The sequence below is a fragment of the Osmerus eperlanus genome, chromosome 13 (genome assembly GCF_963692335.1).
Source record: "Osmerus eperlanus chromosome 13, fOsmEpe2.1, whole genome shotgun sequence".
Taxonomy (NCBI): Eukaryota; Metazoa; Chordata; class Actinopteri; order Osmeriformes; family Osmeridae; genus Osmerus; species Osmerus eperlanus.
Genome location: NC_085030.1, coordinates 6,502,588 through 6,524,904, shown reverse-complemented (window position 1 = coordinate 6,524,904; position 22,317 = coordinate 6,502,588).

Genomic DNA, 22,317 nt, shown 5'->3' with positions numbered 1-22,317 from the left:
TCCAAGTTTTAAAACAGCACGGAAAAGGCAGCAAAGTAAGATGCAAAGTGTTTATTCGAATCCAACACAAGGATCGATTCCAACAAACGTGAGTAGACCCTGGAGTCTGACTGGCCTTTTTCTCCGGACATTTGCCTATATATCTACTTTCCATTATTTTAAGATCTTTTGTCATTGGTTTTTTTCTACAACAGGTTCTTGTTCTCTGCCAGGTGTCCATTTACTGTACTCCACATTTCTCCTCGCAACCAGAAGGTCCTGAGTTCAATTGCTGTTGATGTTAAGGTAAGCTATCTCCCTGGCCTTTCTGCATGGAGTTTGCAAGTTCTACATGTATTCATGTGGGTTCCCGTCATACACCAACACCAAAAAACATTAAAAATGAAAAGATGCAGAACAGATTTTCTCTCCTGCCCATGTCCCTGGTCAGGACATGGTGAGCACTTGGAGCACTTGGACTTGGCCCATAGGCACTGCTGACATGGCTGCCCACTGCTCCTGCTTGCCCTGGGAGGAAGGAGAGCAGGATGGGACAAAAAGCAAAGACTAATTTCTCTGGTGGACGTCCTTGTGTGTGTTCTGTCGCTCCCTGCAAGTGTGTGTGTCCACATTGTGGGAGATAAAATTGAGAATTTTTCGTCTTCTTCATAACCACATTGTGCAAGTATGTTTTTGAAATGAAGATATCAAACATCCAATCAATGAGTTTTTCAGAGATCCATCAAACAGCTAGAAATTAGATAAAGGAAAGCAACTACAGCTGGATCATATCATTTTCTTGAGAGCGGAGTAGCCTGGCAACATCAAACCAGGGGAAGCCAAGACAGCAACAATCCTCAGGTGCACCTCGAATCAAAAGCCACTTGAACTGTAGAATGACCCAACCTTAATCCAAGACGATATTTGTATCTTGTATTTGATCTCTCTCTTTCTGTGATTTTGTGTACTCTCAAAATCACAGTCTCTCTCTCTCTCTCTCTCTCTCTCTCTCTCTCTCTCTCTCTCTCTCTCTCTCTCTCTCTCTCTCTCTCTCTCTCTCTCTCTCTCTCTCTCCTCTCTCTCTCTCTCTCTCTCTCTCCTCTCTCTCCTCTCTCTCTCTCTCTCTCTCTCTCTCTCTCTCTGTGTCCTTCTCTCCCTCCTACAAGCAACACAGAAAGGAAAAGAGCTTCAATTCAGGAACCTTGATGACCCACCAGGCATAACAAGAACTCCCTCTTTCTCTCTGTCACGCTCTGTTTAGAGACCACAGACACAAAGGGAAGCTGATGCGTATGGATTTTCTTTTAACGGTAATAGACTGTCAGGAGGCCTCACACAGCTTGTGTGGAGATTGGGAGGCATAGACAGTGGTAATTGAAACTGACAGCAGGTTGAACACAATGGCTCTGTGGATAACAACCATCATAACCCCTGTAATCATCCCAGCAGCACTGTACGGCAAACTTCTTAGGTAAACAAAAGTACCCAGCCTTCGGCAACCATCTTGTTTCCTCTTGCTCATTGATTGGCTGATGTCACAAAGGAGCCCACATGCTGCCTCTAGCTGGGGCCATTGAGTTTGCGGCGCTGGCCAGGGTTGGTTGCCAGCGGTTACAGGTTACAAGCACGGTTGTTTGGCGCCCTCCCTCGAAAAAGGCCTCCGTCCGGGCCTGTCAGTGCACCGTTGTTCTCCTTGCTACTCGTAATGGGTCACAACATCTGTGATCGCTTTATAATGGATGCTATTAAGTCAGTGGTGGCAAGATTTACTGCCCACTCTCAGCTCTGTGGTTGCCCTTCCAGGATAGTTTGAAACGCAGAAAAAGGTAAGCTTGATCGAGTGTTGTGACTAGGATGAGTGAGCTGTCATCCACTAGGAACAGACAATATAAACCGATATTACACAAACTCTGTTGCTAGCATTTGGAGATAACAAAGTAATAACAATTATAGTCATCCTAATCTGGCTACATGCTTTAATGCTTGGTGATTTAATTTCCCGGCAATTCCACTGCATTTGTAACACCAGCTTATGTACTTTATGGGCAGATATGCTTTTTGAGGATGCTTTTGTCACACATATTATAAGTTTAATGGGTTCCTTTCCAGATGGCTGATACAACCTCAGACCTTGTCCTGTTTCTAGCTCTATATATATTGATTGAGAGCAAACATTTTGTTTGTTACACTGCTTATAGTCCTGTCCAAAGGAAAAATAATGTTGTAAATGTAGGCGTAACCAATTTCAAATATGTATATACTTCACACAATAATTTATATCCGTGAACTCAATCTAACCATCAGCACAGCACATAACAGCATACTATTACTAATACTGCAAAAAAAGAAAAACACAGTTCCTCTCTTCCATAGTTTATTTTCAATTAATTTCTCATTTTCACAAAGTCAAATTGCAATTGGTGAAGAGTTAAAGCAAACATCTGTCCTCATCATTTTCAATAAGTGCAAGCTGTCAGGCATGTAATCAGAAACTCATGTGCTGTCAGTCATATTCTGTTTAGCCAGAATGTGGCTCAATTTCTATCTCGTCGTGGGTTGCGTGTCCTGATGCTTGATTTCCTTGCTTGAACAGTTAAAACTTCCTGACTTCTGTTTCTGATCCTAACAGCTGTTACTGCAGTGAGAATGCCAGTAAGGAGGCACACAAGTATTTCTGGTGTATTTGTTCTTCTTCAGAACACTTCAATTGGATTTCACTTCAGTTCTCCTCAATATACTGCAAAAGATCAACATATATTATGATGTTTGCTGAGTAAGTTATGTTTGTTATGTGTGAACAAATGAGGCTTCCTCCTACAGTAAATCCCCTGATTCTCACAAAATGATTTGCGTTGTATCTGTTCTGTACAAGAGGATTGTTTCCTTGACAACCCTAAGTGTTCACAAAAACAAAGTTGACCGTTAGCCTCTCTCGTAGGTGCTGATGGATGGGAGAAAGGGTGAAATGTTATTATGGCTGAAGTGTACTTCCTGAGAGGCATATTATCACCTGGATCCACCTTGAGAGAGAGAGAGAGAGAGGAGAGAGCGAGAGAGAGAGAGAGAGAGAGAGAGAGAGAGGAGAGAGAGAGAGAGAGAGATGGTCCACCACTCCCTGTCGGCTCACCATGCTTGGAGGAGGAATTTCCATTTGAAATATTACCAACTCTAATATTAGCGTTCTCCCTACTCTTTCTCTCTGTCTTGTCAGCCCCCCCCCCCCCTTCTCTCTCTCTCTTTGTGTCTCCTCGCCCTCATATCTACAGAGGAAGTCTGAGTTTCGGAAATGGAGATACAAAGACAAACAAACACGCATTAATATTTAACTAATTGGAGTGTCGTGTGTTTAATCCTCATGAATATTGAAGAACCAACTCATAAATGAATCTAATTAACAAGTATCCTTGATGGAGGCATTTTCAAAAGAACCCTGATGCCTTTCAGAGAAATCCCAGCCACTGATTGCAGACCATCGGCAGGGCAGAGTAGACAGGGAGAGTGTCTGGAACGTTGTCTTTGTGTGGTGACCCGTAGCTCAGAACCCAGACTGCCTCCTCCCCTGCTTCAACTGTCATTACCCAGTGCAGGGGTGTCGACAAATGGCGGGAAATGAAATGGATATGCTTTAAAGTCACTTTAATGGGTTCATGTGATGGCATGAACAGAGCTAATTAAGGTCAGGGGAGTTCTCATCACAGCTGGGTCCATAGTTGTGTACTGTACAATTTTTCATCAAGGGCATTTTTTATGCACTACTGACAAGCTCTGAATTGCCTTTGCTAAAATAAAGAAAATATAGTTTTTCTATGTTTGTAACCTAGTTTCTCAACACCCTGGTCCCTGAAATCAAGTCTGTTTTGTTGAAGCAGCGTAAAAACACATTTTGTGTATGACTTACTTGTATATCATGAATAAATCCCTTGAAAGGGGCTGAATGATGTATTTAGTGGACATGCTGTGTTTATATAGTTTCGAATACACTGGAAAATACAAGTGTAACAAATGATGTCTGGCTTCAAGTCAGCACTGACAGCACTAATCTCAGAGACTGCTTTTACAATAGCACAGTACTGTGTAACTGCATACACCATAAAGCATAGCATAGCAGACCAGACACGACTACACAGATAAAACTCTGGGGACAAAGCTGCCTGAAACATATTGACGTTTGGAAAATATGGTCAAATTAGCCAGTTACTGAGTCACCATTTGATGTCACGACGATAAAAAAGAGAAGTGTCCTGTGATTTAGTTCCTCCTTTGTTGTTTTTATTACTACTACTGAGAGGCAACCTGGAACCGAGTGACCTGAGTCAAGCATCTTTGTACCGCACATAAATTTGTATTTGTTTTTTTGTAAATAGAGATATCGGGTATAATGAGTTTAATTAACAGTACACGGCTCATTTAGAAACCCTCCATCTGAAATGCTAACCTGTTTAGGTGACTTATCTCTCACATAAGCAAACATTAGAGCCTACATCTTCAACATCAGCCGGTCTTAATCACTGATTCATGAGGCTATTTAGGCCTTGGAGATTACTGCAGAGACATTTAGGAATGTAGTCATTAGATCCATTAGATCCCACAATGTTCCTGGGAGTACTTGTTGATAGTTGAGGTAAGAATTATAGTATTGAAGGATCATACTCAATCCAAGTATGCATTTTTAAGTGTACTATACAGAATAATCATATGTTAAATCTTTTTTATGAATATGTGGGGATTAAACCAGGATGTACATATCCTCACTAAGTTAAGTAAAGTCCATTCATGGTACATAAACAACCTGAAAAGATAGTGGGCCTTTAAAGAGTGTTCCCCGTGCACGATAAACAAAATAACTGTAAAAGAGGGAGCACTGCTGTTCCTATCATTGTGCACATGATCTAAATGCCTGCAGACGAACCCCCCAAATATTCATTCAGCACCGTTGAGTATAATTTATTGCCAGTCTTCAGGGCAGAGTGTATTCCTACAGCTACACTGTATTGGTCGGCTTTGTGTTTCGTATAAATAACCATGCACCCTATTTCTATTCATTGGTTCCACTGTTTGTATGTAGATTCCCGAGATCAGATACAGATAAGATGTTAATACAAACATGCTGTAGATGGGGTGGAAATCTTTGTTTCTGGAATAAGTTAAGATTTAATTATCTGAAAGACTATCACCCACCACATTTTCCTCATGGTGCTGGAGGGAAGACGCAGGGTAGGAGAGAGAGAGAAAGAGAGAGACTAAGAGAGAGAGAGAGAGAGAGAGAGAGAGAGAGAGAGAGAGAGAGAGAGAGAGAGAGAGAGAGAGAGAGAGAGAGAGAGAGAGAGAGAGAGAGAGAGAGAGAGAGAGAGAGAGAGTACACAAAATCACGTATAGCTTCCCTGAAATATCCTAAGACCTTTAACTAACATCATGCTTATCAGTGCTCCAGTCTGTCTTTGCCGTTATCTGCACCCACAATCTTGTAATGTTCCGTGGTAAATTCCCTGATGAAAGATATCAAGCTTATTTCTCCATGAAGACAATCTAGGATCCACATTCAGAGAAGCAACAATAAATGAGGTTTTTAAGGGGTCTAGACAGTGTCTAAATCTATCATCATTATTTATATTTACCATATAGAAATCTACCCCATTTAGAGGAGATATAAATGAATATCATTTAATTCAGTTTTGTCAAGAGAGTCCAAATAAGGTATGACGTGTTTGGGGCTATTATTATTTTACCTATATGAGGACAATCTGACAAAAGTAACATTGAAAATATGTCTGCCATCACATTGATGTTTTGAAGTGCTGGTCGAATTTCCTGTCATCTCCCTGTTGTCCATCTCTGGTTTCTATACTGAACACAGGGGATGCAGAAGTGGTTTTGATTCCCTGGAAGGCACACGTGGGAAGTGGGCAGCCGGAGTGGGTGGGGTCAGGCACGGGCAAGATTGTTTTCAGAACCCAATATTATCAAAACAACCAGATCCAAGATTCCTGGAGAATTTGAAATGAAAACACTCCGGGACACAAAGACAATGTTTGGAACAGTATGTTTTGGTTGCTGTTCAACTCAGGGGCGTAGCCAGATCATCTTTTTGGGTAGGCCTAGAAAAATATGGATAGGCATCTTTTCAGGTTTTTTTACTTATTTACTTTGCGATGTGCACCCAGTGCATAATTTTTTTGATATATTTTCGTTTTTTGGTAGGCCTTAGAACAAATTGGGTAGGCCTATGCCTACCCGTGGCTACGCCCCTGGTTCAACTGAGCTTCTCATTTGCTGTCGCTCTCCTGATTCTACTGATTGAAGTTCAAGGTAAATAAAAGGAGCAAATGGAGGTATTAGTGTTAATGATCTTCTTGTGACATCCCCTTTTCACTTCCTCACATCTCAGCTCTTTTTTCTTTCTACAAAACCCATGCTTATCAGTGGCAATGATCATGATACATCCCACAAAGAGAGAAATAGAGAGAGGAAAAAACGGAGAGAAAGAGAATCTGGTCATTTTCAGGAAATCCACTGTCAGTGTTGAAAGCTATCCTACCAGGGGGTCCCTCTAATTAAACCAGTGCCCAAACGAAGCCTCTGGGAGATGGTACATCTTGTATGCAAACTCATGAAAAATCCTCCAGCTTCCCATTATCTGAAAACTTTTCATCTGGCCTCCATTGAAGAGGGAGGTTTGGGAGAAATGCCTTTATTTTTCATAATCCTCTCCTCTTCCACCTAATCCATATTTCATGAAGGGCTCTGGAGGTATGAAATTGTCTGAGACTGATCCACTGCTGGATATTTAGTCCCAGATTAAAATCCCTCGCTTCACTGCTTCATAATTCTGTTCCTATTGATTGCCTGGGTCCAAATGCAAGTCAAGGATGTACCATACATACTTCCCCGAGCATTTGTGAAATTGTATTAATGCTGTTTCTGGACGGTGTATCTTTAGAAATGCATTGGAAAAGAGCACACTCACCAGCTTTTAATGCTAACTCATCGGTACATTTCAGGGTTATGATTCATCCAGACCCACGGTCAGCTAGGCATGACGGAACATTATAAGTCCCTTTCGCCGTCATCCTGAAGCAACCAAACTTTGAAGCAACACCTACATTGATGTCTAGACGTAACCAAAACAAATTCTAATCCCCAAACATTCTCCACTCTGTTGCCTATCAGTCCAGAAAGACAATATGGCCAAGCCTCAAATATCCACAGCTGTCATCTGCAGATGGTGAGGAGCTAGTCTAAGCATCTCCGACACGTTACACTCAGACAGGAGGGATCGGCACATTCCTGCCTGAGCTACATGCTCCATGTCTGATCCAATATGGGGGCTCCTGAACAAACCATCCTGACTCCAAAGTGTACACACACCCAGCTGGAGGGAGCTGTGTGCTGAGGAAGAGCTGCTGAGGTATGACAGGACAGCCGCTCGGCACCTGGAGCCACAGCGCCATTACTGAAGAGCAGGTGAATGAGAACTCATTATCATAGAGTGGGAGAGAAGGAGCAGTGAGGTGGGATCTATCAATGAGTCCCTGTGCCTCTCATCCAGAGAAGGACCTAGGGAGGTTTCAAAGAGCTGGGACTCTACAGAGCATTTTGTGTTCAGCTGTCATAATATTTTATAGTAACACATGCTGGTGACAGTCTGCGGGATTGCCAGGAGGAATATCATTTTTTATTATTTACATCACTGTGTTGTGTGGGATCAAGACTGTATCAGTGGATAGCACACAACGCCATCCAGAAAGAGGTTTCCTCTGTTTCTTTGTTTTACAAAACTGAAACCAACATAAATACATTACAAAGCCCAATTTCTGGTAGAGTCAATTATTTATGGTAATGAGTATTTGTTTGTTTCCCTATCTTTCTGTTGAATAATCACTAGAGTGCTGCACGTGATGGTCACTAGAATGTAATGTATGTCAGCGCAAACTCTGTCAGATTGTGTCATCTATGATCTTGGCAGGGGAACATTTGACCAGGTGTTTGGCTTCAACAGAGGAAGCAGTAATAATACCACGTCCAGTCAACATGAATCCATCTCTGTTTGTTGTTCTCAGAGCCTCAGCTCTAAAGTCTCCATGCCTAGGATCAGGACTAATGATAGTGTTTAACTATCTCTTTCACTTTAAAAAAAAAACATTGAGAGGGCAAAGAAAGAGAGATGTGTTATTTGGTTGTTTTGCATCCGCCAGAAACAATTTAGAAAACAAGAACAGATTCTGAGGAGAGACATTTCAATTTGTACTGTAAGTGCACTTTGAGATGGTTGTGTTGTGGGATAGAGCGTAGAGCTAATGTGCTAACACAGGTGAACACGGGTACAATTATTCTGTAGAACTTTGACCATAAGTGCACGCTAATTAAGTTATTGCTAAGAAATCCCTTAGGAACCATTTAATTACATATTCATATCTGAGTAACAATAGGTATTGCTATGCACTACCATCGTAAATTGTGTGCACTAAAGAGTAAATGTTATCCTTGTCTAATAATAGAACATTATCTTGACACATGCTATATATTGACACACAGTACTGTATATATTTTCTCTTATAGAGAATGTTGCCGATGCATGGCATAAGCAGAGCTACAGAACACGATTCCTAGACATGTCCCAAGGTTCCAAGGCGCCCTCAGCTCCCGGCTCCTACAGAGAACACTCTGGAATGGTGGTGGAAGAGGAATGGCATCCCAGGAGCTACTGTCCAATAATACAAGTTGGAGGGAAAAACAGCTCCCCATGTTTCAGCTGTCTAAGTACGTAGTTTACTGTGTTTTCCTGTTGATTCACCAGGGAGAAGGTGTGTGTGTGAGGGGGGGGAGGTGGTGGGGATGGGGGGTTTAATGAGACCCCCAGTGTAGACTTCTACTCTCAACGCCCTACAGGGCTCTGTCTATGAGGCCCGCTGCTTTATGTGTATGTACATGTGTGTGATGATCATAACTCATCTTGAGCCCGTACTCTGCTGAAAGCATTGCTCCCCTCCCTCCAACCCAACAGATTGAAGGTGTTGGTGGTGGGGGTGGCTCATCCAGATTTGAACAAGTGCATTCTTTGGAGGGTAGTATTCCCAGGTGAAGGAAGCCTGCCCTGGCATACAGATTAGTCAAGTTTCTCTCTGAACACTGCTCTTCTCAAAGGCTGTGTGTGTATCGTGTGCTAGAGAGCAAAGAAGACGAGACAATTCCAGAGAGTTGCGGGAGACCTCTCCTGTCTTCAAAATGAAACGAGCGGCAAGAAAGAAAAAGGTCAAAAATCTCTTAAGAAACCTCTGAATTTTATACATGTCTCTACTGGATGGTACTTCATCCAGAGTTGATGGTACTCCTCTCATCTCCTCTCTGCCGTTTCTATTCATGTTTGTTGGCTAAATTCTGCATCATTTATTAGCTCAATAGCAAAGAGCTTCCAGTCCAACGTCTGTGGCACGTCTCTGTATCCTCCTGCGCCCTGGCAGCGGAGAGACTGACCCAAACGTTAAATGCCTTGAGGCGTGGAAAAAACCTACACTCCAAAACACGTCAATTACTGAAATGAGAGGAGAGCTTCCATGTTCAACTGTAATGTATGCCATCTTTGCTGCGTGAGATTCTCCTCTCGGTATTCCCTCCCTCGTATTCAATTTCCTTTAAAATCTGTTATTGGAGATGTATTCATTTGTAGGTGTCATTTCTTTTAGGCACTTTTGAAAGGTCAGCACTGCGTAAAGCTGAAACTTCAGGGGCTTATTGGAAGAAATGAGTCAGGAGTCCTTTTTTAACCTTTAGTCTGGAGGAGTGTTGTTTTACCTGGTATAGTGGCTAATTTCCTGAATTCTTGAAGACACGTTTGACCAAAGAAAGACTGAAGTCCGAGTGATTCAAGGTTCGCCGCTCTGGTCAGTGGGGTCGTATTGACTCGTCAAGTTTGCTTTCCTAGTAGATAATTTCCAGAAGTGTGTTTAGGGACATCATTTTCAGGGCACCGTGCAAAGCTCAAAGCAGAGTAATATCCCTTCCATGTAAACCAGAATGTCTTTGATCTTCTGGGTTTCAGTCACAGTCATTCGTCTTCATTGCATGATGTAAAGCTTGGCACACACGGCACACAGGAAAGGAAGAATTTCCATTTAGTTCCGAATATTTATGTCAGTCTTTTAGGACATCCTGTCTACTTGAAACACAATGTCCATTTAGGGTCTAGCACAGCTGACGGCATGTTCAAAATTAGTTGGTTAGTTTTATTGACTATTTCCACAACTAATCAAATAATCATGCATCTGAAACAAAAACAATCTGCTGTGTGTGTGTGTGTATGCATTTGTGTGTGTGTGTGTGTGCATGTACGCAGTCTAGTGTAAAACTGAGGAGAGCTCATCAGGGACAGGTACCAGCAGATTGGGCAGCCATTAGGGAAAGCTCACATCCTCTCCAATCTGGGCCTGAGTCTCTTCACCAGGCCTGGGGCTGTTTATTTTCTACTGCACGGGGGTTTCTGTTTGTTAGCATTTTGGCTTTGTTGCTATTTTTTGTATAAATTGAAAACCGGATACCGTGCGGTTCTAATATTTGTGAAATTCCCACACAGTAATCTGTGGAGAATATTTCCACACAAATCAGGATTTTTTTTTAATGTGTTGTATTTTTTAAATATTATGCTGATGGTTTATCTAACAAAATAGCCAACCATAAGCGTCTATATTTGTGTCTATCATCTCAAAATCGTATCATTTTGGTCAGGCCTTTTCTAGGTTCTCTATTCATGAACATAACCATCACAACTTGTTTACTCTTTGTATTAGTTTTTCAAAGGCCGGTATCATTTCCCCACAGTTAGCAATGCTTTCTTCTTTGGCTTCATCAGCAAATGCAAACCAGTCCCACTGGGTATGAAGTAGGTCAAATCGTTAGCGGTAAGCTAACGATGATCCGAGCTCAGACTTGCTGTAAACAGTACTTCTTTATCATGAGAGTCCCTTACCAAAGCTAATGACCTGTGCTTGAAAGGAGACGGAAACATGCTGTACATGTTCCATGAGCGGTAAAAGATGTGTGATTATGTGTCTACCAGATACTTGAAGCACCTACTGTACTGATCCCATGTATTACACAATATCATTGGGAGGCAGCAGGTTGATTGAGCTCCAGTGTGCTGTCTATCTTGGGAAACAATCAGATGACCTCACGAAAACCATAAAGAGACCACAGAGCACCCGCGCTGAGATGAACGGAGAATGTTTATGATAATGCAGCCTACACTACTGCCATCCTCCACAGTCCTCACTAAATATTAATTGATATTAACTTGAGAACACAGAGGTTATTCTTGGTCGGGAACCAGAGGTTCACCAGGACACAGGGGTTGTTTCTCTAGCCAGAACATAGAATTCCATTAAAAGCGCTCTCAGTGTGTTGTGGTGGATGTAACAAGTTTTTAGCTCTTTCTTCCCTCACTCAATTCCTTAGGCTATTTGACTAAATAAGGATATTACATGTTATCTATTTAGTTGAAACACACCAAGACAAAAGACAGATTTTTAAGAACAGCCGCTGTGATGATTTCCGTGCCCTGGAGTGATGTGGGCAGAGAGTACACAGAGGAGTAGAGTTTCTGAAGCTGTTTGAAGATCCTCTGTGCATTACCGAACAGTCACTCTGTGTTTTCTGCTCGCTGCGTTTCGAGGTTATCATCCTGACACTCAAACAGACCCTCTTCTGTGACTACGGAAGAGAAAAACAAAGGTCATGCCATTGTATACTCTTATGTGTAATTCAATGATATGCCATAACATTCTACATCGTCTAAATCATGTACAGTATGTCTTTGTGATCATTTCAGTCAGTGTGCTCAAACCACACTGACATTCAAACCAATAAGCAAATACAGAGATCCCAGAGAAACAGCAAATAAAGATGAAATTTGGCTTAAGTTGGACTGTGGAACCATAAAACACAAACAACAAAGTTATGATTTACAATAGGCTATGCGGCTGACAGGAATGCTACACAGATGGGCTGTAAATTAGCTGTTAAGTGGGTTGTAATAGACTGAGACCTGTCCTTAAACTGTAGAGCCCGGTGATTGAAGACCTTGTGTTCTCTCCTGGTCTCAGGTGCATTTTGGCTTTCACCGGCCATTGCTGGAAATGAGTAAAAGCATTTATGCTTTTGTTATGGATGTTGTGGATGCTTCAGTATGTAACACTCTAAATATTCTCATGGGAGCTACTCAGCTCGATTCCAGACATTTCTAGGTTCATCTAGGGTAAAAACAATGTCTGTTCCACACCCGCAGCACAGCAGACAAGAGTTCTATCTTTTCATCTCTTTACTGTATCTCCTTACTTTGTGATGGATATGGTTCCCAGTGAGGGGAAAGGTTTGTGTTCCTTGTATGGCAGCAGACCACAAGAGGACTACACAAATCTAGTCCAGGAAGCCTTTGTCTATCCTCTTTCTGCACTTTATTCAGTGTCGTGACCTTTGCCTCTGTAGAGGAATGTAACAGGGTCACTGCACCAATATGATCAAAGTGAGGTCCACCACTGACCTATCCACACTACTGACCACCCACACTACTGACCACCCACATTACTAACCAACTTACACCACTGACCTACCCACACAACTGACCACCCACACTACTGACCTACCCACATTACTAACCATCTCACACCACTCAGCAACTCTCACTGCTGTAGTAGACCAACACGTTTTGTGCTATTTAAGTTTCAGATGTAGTATGTACAATGCCTGTGTTGGTTCCTCCATCTCAACCACATTCGGAATACAGTTGAACACATCTCCTCCTGCGCCTCCTAGCTATTGTCCTAATTTGTTAACACTCCTTTTGACTTTACAAGTCCTATAAAGGAATACAGGGCCTCGGGGAGATAAATGAACCTCGCCAGGAAGCTGGATACAATTTCTCTGACACACACAACCTTGCTCCAGTAAGAGTATCTCTGTATCCTGCTGACATGTGATCCTCAAAATCTATTTGGGACGGATCGTCTCAGTGAACTCCAAACAAGTCCTTTCAAGCTGCATCATTCATCAATTTCAGCTCCGTTTGCGGGCTATGGATGATACCCACAAGCTCGATAGCTGCCGGGGGTTTAACTATGTGACACAGACATTCTCACTGATACACAACCTAGTCAGCTGTACGATTTAGAATTAATAACACACCTCTTGAAGATCCTGTTTGTTCTATGCTGATCCTCATTGTCAGAACAACCATTAATGTGTTTACTGTTGATCACAGGTGAGATGTGTTCTTCTTATTCATGTTTTGAGATGAAGAAAGTATGTACAGTTTGATGCCTCGGGTTGTTTTAGGCAGATGACATTTTTGAGCCCACATCTGTCTTTGTATGTGGTGATAGTACGCCGAGCGCGGGCGAGGCAGTTCCTGCTGATGGAGGGGTTCAGGAGATAGAAGATAATAGGGCTTCTCAGAGAACGGCAGTTGTGGCTTTTGGAACTGTTTTTGCCGTCTTTATTTTGTGTGATTGTTTCAACTTCTAATATAAAAAGCCTAAGGAACGATCTTTGAAATATTTGCTGATTTGAAAGGTTTTGGGCATCTGTTTCCTTGTCTTTCAAACCGTGCTATGATGGCTGATTATGTAGCTGTTTTCTACTTCCTCCTCAGACACATCCAATAATTAATAATGAATTAATTCAAAGTAGTGTGCAAACATTAGTTTTGTGAAAAATATGACAAAAACGAATGTAAAACCATATATTTGAATGGCAGCCATGAATCATGTTATCTCCATATTCTCATTTATTATTTCAACACTTTGCATATAGCTGCAAGACTGAATATTGTCACAGAGAAGAGGTGCAACGGGAGATCATTATTTACCACTGAAAAACCTGTCTACTTTATTGTTCGCAGTAAAGTAAAGCTCAGGCACTTCCTTCTAATTCAGTACATCTTCAATCCTGAAGCAAATTTTTTGAATTGAAAGATGGGCCACTTTGTGTGTCCCTGAGATATCTTTTCATCCTGCTTGATTAAGCTTTGTGCAGATTCAATATGAACACCTTGATATATCTGCTTCTACCAGACCCTGTACATAAGAATCCCAACATTCATGAGCACAAAACTACAAATTGACTTTAAACACCTTTCATTCTCAACACGTGCTGATGAACCCTTCAGTCTAACTCCCCGACCACCTCCTCCTCCACCCCCACCCCCTCCACCCAGCACCAACATACACACACGTTAAATTGCCGTTTATTTGAAAGATAACATCTAGTCAAGGCTCTCTTGCACTCATTACCAATTCATTAAAACAAGTTTCAAATGATCCTTGGAATCAAATGGAATTGAAATTGAATTGTTTTTCATATTAAATGTAGACTTTTCAGTTCCTTATGTTTTTTTGTGTGCAAGTTTTCAAGTGGAAGAACCCTTGTTTCTTCAAGCTGGTGAAGTTATTTTCTGTAAATGTCACCTGGGACACTGAGTGACAAAATAATGACAACCTTTTTTGAAGCTGAGCAATTTCCCCGAATTGAATGAGCAGGATGTGTGTGGGGTGAACAATATGTGCACTTACCTTCAGATTGGTCTCTATGTCGAAACCATTCTGACACATTTCTGAGAACGTGGTCAGACAAACAAACAGGACCCCCTGCCCACAGAGGATGAGGGATGACACAGATTTAAAAACATTCATGTGTTCCAGTTGATGTTATTATTATTTGGTCATTCGTTTTTGATGAGTATATAGACTATACAATGATATTGTTGTTATGTATACTCAGACTATTACATTCTATGTTTAATGTTTCTATTGATGCTGTCTTCCAACTGATTTGCAGACAAAACTCAGTTTGGGAATAAAAAATGCATTACACTCTCTGTGGCTAATTAATGAAAGTGTCATTGAACAATGAAAGGTCTTTGACAGAACAATCCATCTATTTCCATTGCCAAAGCAACAGTATCTATTTCCATGTCAAATGTCAGATGGTAGGGTTTTTCTTTACAGTATTCAGTAGAAATGACACATGCTCATCTCCGTCACATGACACCTTCTGTCCTGTAAGGCACACTAGGTTTTGAGACCACTGAGTCAAAAGGTTATTATGTTCATAATATCCTAGTCTGTCCCCAAAGAGCCTTTTGGGTCCCAACGTTTATTCCATCGATGGAGCTAGCCACAGAAAACAGCAGCCAACTATCAACGTTGAGGCGTATTCACACCCTTCTCCAATAGTTCTAGAAGGATCTCTGAGCGAGAAGTTGAACACGGGCAAGCATATCTGCAGTGATAATTGAATCCTTCATTAGATGTGAAAATTAAATGTAGTGTTAGCAAGATTATTATTTTTTACAGCCTGTCAGATGAAGGTGAAGAGTGTGTGGTGGGAAAAGGCAGCTCTGTCTCCCTCTGAACAAGTCAGACGCCACAGCTGAGTCGTAAAACATTCAACATCATTCAAGGACCTCTCCCTGCTTTACACAATGTGACATTCAAAACAACAAAGGCTTGTCGGTTAAGGAAACTGAGATCAGGAAAACAAATTTGATGAATAAAAGTGTGTGCGTGTGTGGAAAGGGTTGCTTGGGGAATGGTAGGAAGTGTTTTAAAGAGCTAACTCTAGAGAAATGAGCATATAAACATGCTTCATCTATAACAGATATATATCCACAAACATGCTTCCACTATAACAAAGCAAATGTATACTGTAAAGTTTACTGTATGTTTGAGTTTCTTTGTTGTTGTTTTTTTGTTTTGTTTTTACAAATAGTTATATTCCCAGTTGATATTCAGGGTGGTAAACAAGAACAAAATGGAAAAAAGAAAAGAAAACAGAACTTCAACATTGCCTTCTGTTATTGAAAATATGAGTCACCTGAAGTTAACAGTACTTCACATCTCCTTTATTTCATGATGCATTTCCCCTCCATTAATATCTTTAACCTTCACAGTTGATTGATGCTTCTTGGATGAACAACAAGAGTCTGTAGGTAATGAGTCGTCAACACACTGAGTTGAACTGCTTAGATGGTATGCAATGAGCTGGACAAGTTGGAAGTCAGTCTACTTTCACTGGTCGAATGCAAATGTATTTATGACCACATGACTGGGGGGGAATGAAATCATCATAATGTACGCCATTCAAGAAGTATTTTAGTATAAATAAAATACATTTTGGATGGAAACACATTCAATGAATAAATTGTTTGCGTTCCTCATTTACAGTAACTTCTTTGGAATGGAGGATAGAGGTGTTTTCATTGGGCACCCATGCCCAAAAACCCAACTCTCTCAATCGACCCTGTACCCAGAGAAAGGCCCACTATGTTAAGGAGGGAGAGAGACAGGTAGTGAGTCATCCATAAAGAGAGAGAGAGAGAGAGAGAGAGAGAGAGAGAGAGAGAGAGAGAGAGAGAGAGAGAGGAGAGAGAAACAACCACAGGTGATCAAAGTGTGTACATATATTTATCCCCATGTTTATAATATATGACTCCAGTAATTGAACACTACAAAAGGTGGAAAACATTAGCCGCTTCTTTAGCAAGTAATACTGTCCTAAACATTTTTGGGGTTTGATTTATAGTGGTGGAATAAGATGCTGCCGATTTCATATTGGTGGTTTGATTTGGTGGTAATTCCATTGTACATTTTCATCAAACTATATTCTCAGGTCATATCTGTAAAATTGAGAAATCATCAGAGCTGAAGTGCGAGGATATTGCAGTTAAGTTTCATCAGCAGTCTGTGCTGCTGAGATGAGAGACTCTCACTGCCCCCTTCATCTCTCTCTCTCTTCTGGTCTCTCTTTCTCTGTTTCTATCTCTATCTCTCTTTCACTCTCACTCTATTTCAATATCACTCACCATCCTTGTCTCTCTTTCTTTAACAATGCCTATCTTTCTCTCCCAATTATTTGTCTTTGAAACTTTCTGTCTTTCGTTCCTTTTCTCACTCCCACTCAATCAAATCCAACTGCACTGACAATCGATGGTGATATCACTCGGACGATGATTGGTTTCCACTCGTGGACTAATTGAATTTCACAAAGTCCAAACCGTTGTATGACATGCATGTCTTTCTATCTCTGTAAAGTATGGTGTTAAGCACTTTTGCTCCCATTGGGTGTAATTCTACAGGGTGGAAGTCATCCACTAATAATACTGCACGTGCATTATGAGGATCTTCCCTTGATCAGATGTTCCCAGTTCCGACCCCAAAATGCTGTGTAACAGTAGCTGTTTATGTTTAGATGGGAGAACCTGCTGTTGTGAAGTATCTAGGAGAGGCTGAGGATTCACACTTTTTTGATTATTTTCCAGCATTCTTACCTAGTACCGGTAATCAATATCTACTTTGTATATCACCGAGGTTTATGGGACTCTAATTAATTTTTTCTATTCCCATTTTAAAAAATTCAATAAATCTATTGATCATCATAGAGTATTTTCCTTTGATAATTAATTACAAAAATGCTGTGCCATGCAAATTTCAAACCCCTCCACCTCCTTGGTCTGCAGCCTCATAAGCGGTTTGCAATGTAATATGCAATCCACTGATGGCTTATTAAGATCTTTAGAGTCATTCAATCTCAGACTGTGGTCAATTATATCCCTCTGGAGTGGCATTGTAGTTTAATTTGATATAAACAAACCAGCAGGCTGTGAGTCTGTGGTCCTGGAGGAAGTTGATACTCTTTCTCCTGATCTAGGCTGCAGACAGACCGTTGCAGTGCAGCTCCCTCAAGGGACCCACGCGGTTGTTTGTAAACAAAAATAATATTAATTTCAAACCGGACACCTTCTTCGGGTCGAAGATTATTGACCCAGCGAATCATTTGTCTTTTATGGCTTGAATACGTTAACTTGCCATAATTGCTCAATTTGTCAGAGGGAGGTGAAAAGAGAGTGTGTGTGGGGGGGGCAGAACAGAAATTTGTAGCGTTTGACATACAAATGAGCCTCATGTTTTCTTTATGTTTATAGATCATTAACTGTAGACTGGAGAGTCATGACAGTGGTGAATTATTCAAGACAGTAGGAGAGAAATTGAGGTTATTTGTGAGATATGTGATTAATTGCAGATGAACAAGCTGTTTTAAATCTCCGGGTATTGTAACTCAAATTAGTGACGGGGAGCAAATTAATTACAACACCACAAATCGATGAACAACAGTATGCGTCAACTCCCTAGAGGGCAATGACTCTTCATTGGTAGTGAGTGCTGGAGGAAATTTAGGACAGTGAGCTCCCGGCCTAGCTCCTCACATGATGGGATTGTTTGTGTCAATAACAAGGAAAGCTCTGGAAGAACACATTATCTTCTACGTCTCAACACACACCATCTTGCCTTGTTTCAGCAAACAAAACCGACTACTCTGGGACCTGCCAGCTGTCCTCAAATCTCAGGCAAAGCAACAACACAATGGAAAATCACCAAATATTCAGATTCAACAGAAATCAAACGAATATCCCACCTATTCACAGAAACTCAAACAGATCCTCAGAGCCTGCACTTAAATCTGATTAGCTTAGATATCTTATCTGTGTGCAAAGACACTTCAGACCCACTGTCTAATGAAAAGGAAGATTCGAAAAGAACCCAGTCCGGTTTCAACTACTGTTTGAATTGACATTGAGTGGATTAGGAGAATAATACACAGCTCCTTATAAACCACCTCACTGATGACTTACAGTAGACTGAGTCACACTATTCTTCCCACATGATGCAGAACAGTGTGTGTGTGTTATTTACCACTGTCATCCAAATGGATGTTATTTTGACCTTTCTCATGCTGTGCTAGACAAGGAGAGGTCTTAATGAGTTTGTTACAATAGCGAGGTTCTGTCTCTTATCTCTCTGTACAAAGAACATAATTAGCTGTAAAAATGGTGAACCTGTTTCTTCAGGTTATACTGATTCATTACTGTACGTGCGAGTGCACATATAACAAAGTCTTAATCCAAAGAGTAAACTAAGAAGTTAACAATAAACTGCTGTAGCTGCAGATAAAACATTTTAAAGACACGACAAGGTAGCTTGCAAATGCCTGTGTTCTTACGGAACGCGGTTTTAGGATGTAGGATAAACATAGCGCTTCTTAGAATCAGAACTCTGTATTGGAAGCCTGATCATGTCTGTTAACCCTTGTGCTGCCTTCAGGTCACATGACCCAAAGGTTCATAACGAACCACCGTTGTGTTTACCCAATTTTACCCAATACAAAAACAAATAAAAATAATTTTATTTTAACCATTGCAATGTGGGGGGTCTGAGACAGCCCAACAGTTAAAAGAAAATGCTTCACTTTGTTTTTGTAGGAGGTAAATTTGTCGCAATACGACGGTGGGTCACAATGACTGATGGGTCAGAATGACCCGAAGATAACACAAGGGTTAATCATCGATATGAGTCCTCTATGAACAGTACATACTGTATACATCATCCAAATGAACATATATCTGCATGCAAATCACTGCTTTGATCCATGTTGCACACCTTAACATCTTTCCCATACATTGTGTACATATATAGATCACCTGAATTGGCTTATTAAGGATGTCTCGGCGGAGTGGATGGAATTGCACAAAACATGCAACCTATAGGATATCAAGTCAGGCTTGACAGTTATTATTTAAGATGGTAACTAAAAAACAGGACATGAATAAGTGAAATTAACGCAACAACGCACATTTTCAGTCCAAACTTGGGCTCTCTGCATGCATGATCAGAAAGAAACTGATAAGGATCGACTCTCTCACTCCATTCCGACACAGACGCAAACTCCGGTCCTGGTTTTGGCACTCAGTTTGTTGTGCGGCTCTCCTACTACTCACTCCTGCATTGCCGTGCAAGCAGATGTTCTTTCTCTAATGCTAATTTACAACATTTTCATTTCGGGAGCAGGTATTGTTTTACAGGAGGATAACCGACAGGCGGTACAGTGGTACACAAAGCGCCGGACGCTGGCACGTCACAGAGTTCTAAACGGGAAAACGGCTTTGGAAAGATACAGAAACACAAGACAGAAAGACCGAGGCAACGGCTCCTTTATTTACCACACCTGTGATGCGTTGTTTCTGAGCAACGAAGACGCGCGACGGGGATACCAATGGCCAGGTTACTGGAGGAAGATGCGTGCTGAGGAAGGACTTTAACGTAGAGGCGCTTAGAAACGGCTCTTTAAACGACTCAAGAAATCTTTCGGACTCAGAAATAGTCTATAAGTGCTTATTTAATCTTGAAACTTAAACGGAGAAGTAATACAAACATGATGCCCTTACACCTGGGGCCCTTTGTCCGCTGCAGACTCGGTGCCACCCTCGTGATGCCCTGGCTTCTCTTTGCAAGCTTTACCTGCATTGGTAAGTTAAACGTACATTTGCTTGTGGCCGTGCCTCAATTTACCTTCATATCTATTGAGATATGTTTTAAGGCCTTAAATGTTCAGTCAAAATAAAACGTATGACAGTTTCTGACGACCAATGTGATACAGCTGGATAGGCTAATCAGAGAAGTTATATCGGGTCACGTTTGGCCAATTCGTTTGTGCGCAATAGTCGTTACTGTCCTTTATTAGCCTTAATGTATCGAATTTAGGCTTCAACGATTATCTTAAATCGTGTCATTCAGGGCAGTTCTATGCAACCTTGATAGTTCCGCGGACACGCTGGTATTGTACAGCGAAAGTGTTTTTTTTTTGCACGAGTAGTAAATTGAGTGATCTCAAGCTAATGTGCCTCGGCACAATCGTTCATTGCCTCTTTAAATGAATGGTGACTTTTAATTATAAAAGTTAAACAAATATGTTAAATAAACAGATTGTGTTTTGGAAACATTACGTGCTTTTAACGAACACAAATTGGCATGCTTGCATGATCTTTAACATAAGCGCTGCTGTCCTTCAAGCACCGCAGCAAAAATGTGTTAAACCCTTTGTAAGCTTGTAAGCAGCATTCCCGTGAATGGAAATGTGCTACGCTGGCGATGAGCAGCAGCATCCGAAAGCACGTTTCTTGTGGCCGGCGACCCGTTCTTGCTGCATTCGCAGTATTCTGACAGCTTTACGGAGTTGGTAGACGACCTATTCTTGCTGATGAGCTACTGATTTAACGGTGTAGCCCAAAGGCTGTAGTTTAAATTGCATGCAAATGTGCTTCGATGCACAAGACAATCAACAACTCTAAAGAAGAAGACGAGGGCGTGAAATATGGCAGGATAAGTGAAGCTGTGTATCAACTCCCTGAATATACTGTATGGGTTTAGGCTATAATGTTCTAATTGAATAATTAGGCTTACAGTTGTTTATCTATTTAACAATAATCGTTGAATGTCAATGTTCAATATTTATTTGAAGAGTTACCAGACAGATAGACAATTGTTTATCTTTTAGTCTTGAAAGAAATAACATTCATTCTGCAAGAATCATTCCAACACTATGAAATCCTAGGTCTCTTGTATAATGTCCCAGATGATACAACAAATGGAAAAAGCTGTCAACTGATTCCTTATCAAGCCACAAATTGAGTTAAACTTTGCATTTTATGCATTAGATGAAAATCCAGTGAACTACAGGCCAATGCTTTGATGAATGTGTACAATTTACCTGGTAGATGAAATGCAATCATTCACATTGAAATGTAAACATAAACATTGTTTAAATCCGTGGCTCTGTAAATTTGTGGAAAATGTTGGTGGTACGCCTTGCACGCTCCCCACCATGCGACTGTGCTGGAAGCTCACCACATTAAGGAATTCCACACTTAATTTGCCCCATGATTGTTTCCCTGACTGTTTCCCAGGCTGTGGACAAAATACAAACATGTTAAAAGTTGTGTAATTGCTTCTCTTGCTCCAGGACACCCAAAATACATGAGATGATGAATTAAAAAGGATTTGCTTTTGTATTAATTAGTGAATAATTATGAATTAATTAAGATTAAGTAAACATTCCTGCACCAGGGACTGTATTTTAAGCTAAGTAAATATCCGTGCAGTAGTATTGACTTTTTATGATGTGCTGAAATTGATGGTGTTTGATTGATATTTGGCACCTGTTTCTCATATACTATTTTTCAGCATGGAATTAGCGCAGCTAAAGCAGCCAACACGTGTAGGGCTATAGGCTCCTGTAAGAACTCACAAGCTGCTCGTACTGAATGGGGTGAGTTCCAAAAATGGATTAGACGATAGTTCTGGAGCCAGCTCATTTTATATCATGTCAGGGACAGCCTGGTTGGAGATCACACAAGGCATGCAACCATACTGTCTGTAGGGAAGATGCTGACTCGGACTTTGTTAGTATCAAAAGCTGTCTTGTTCTTTTAAATGTTTCCTTGCCAGGAAACATAATTCAGGA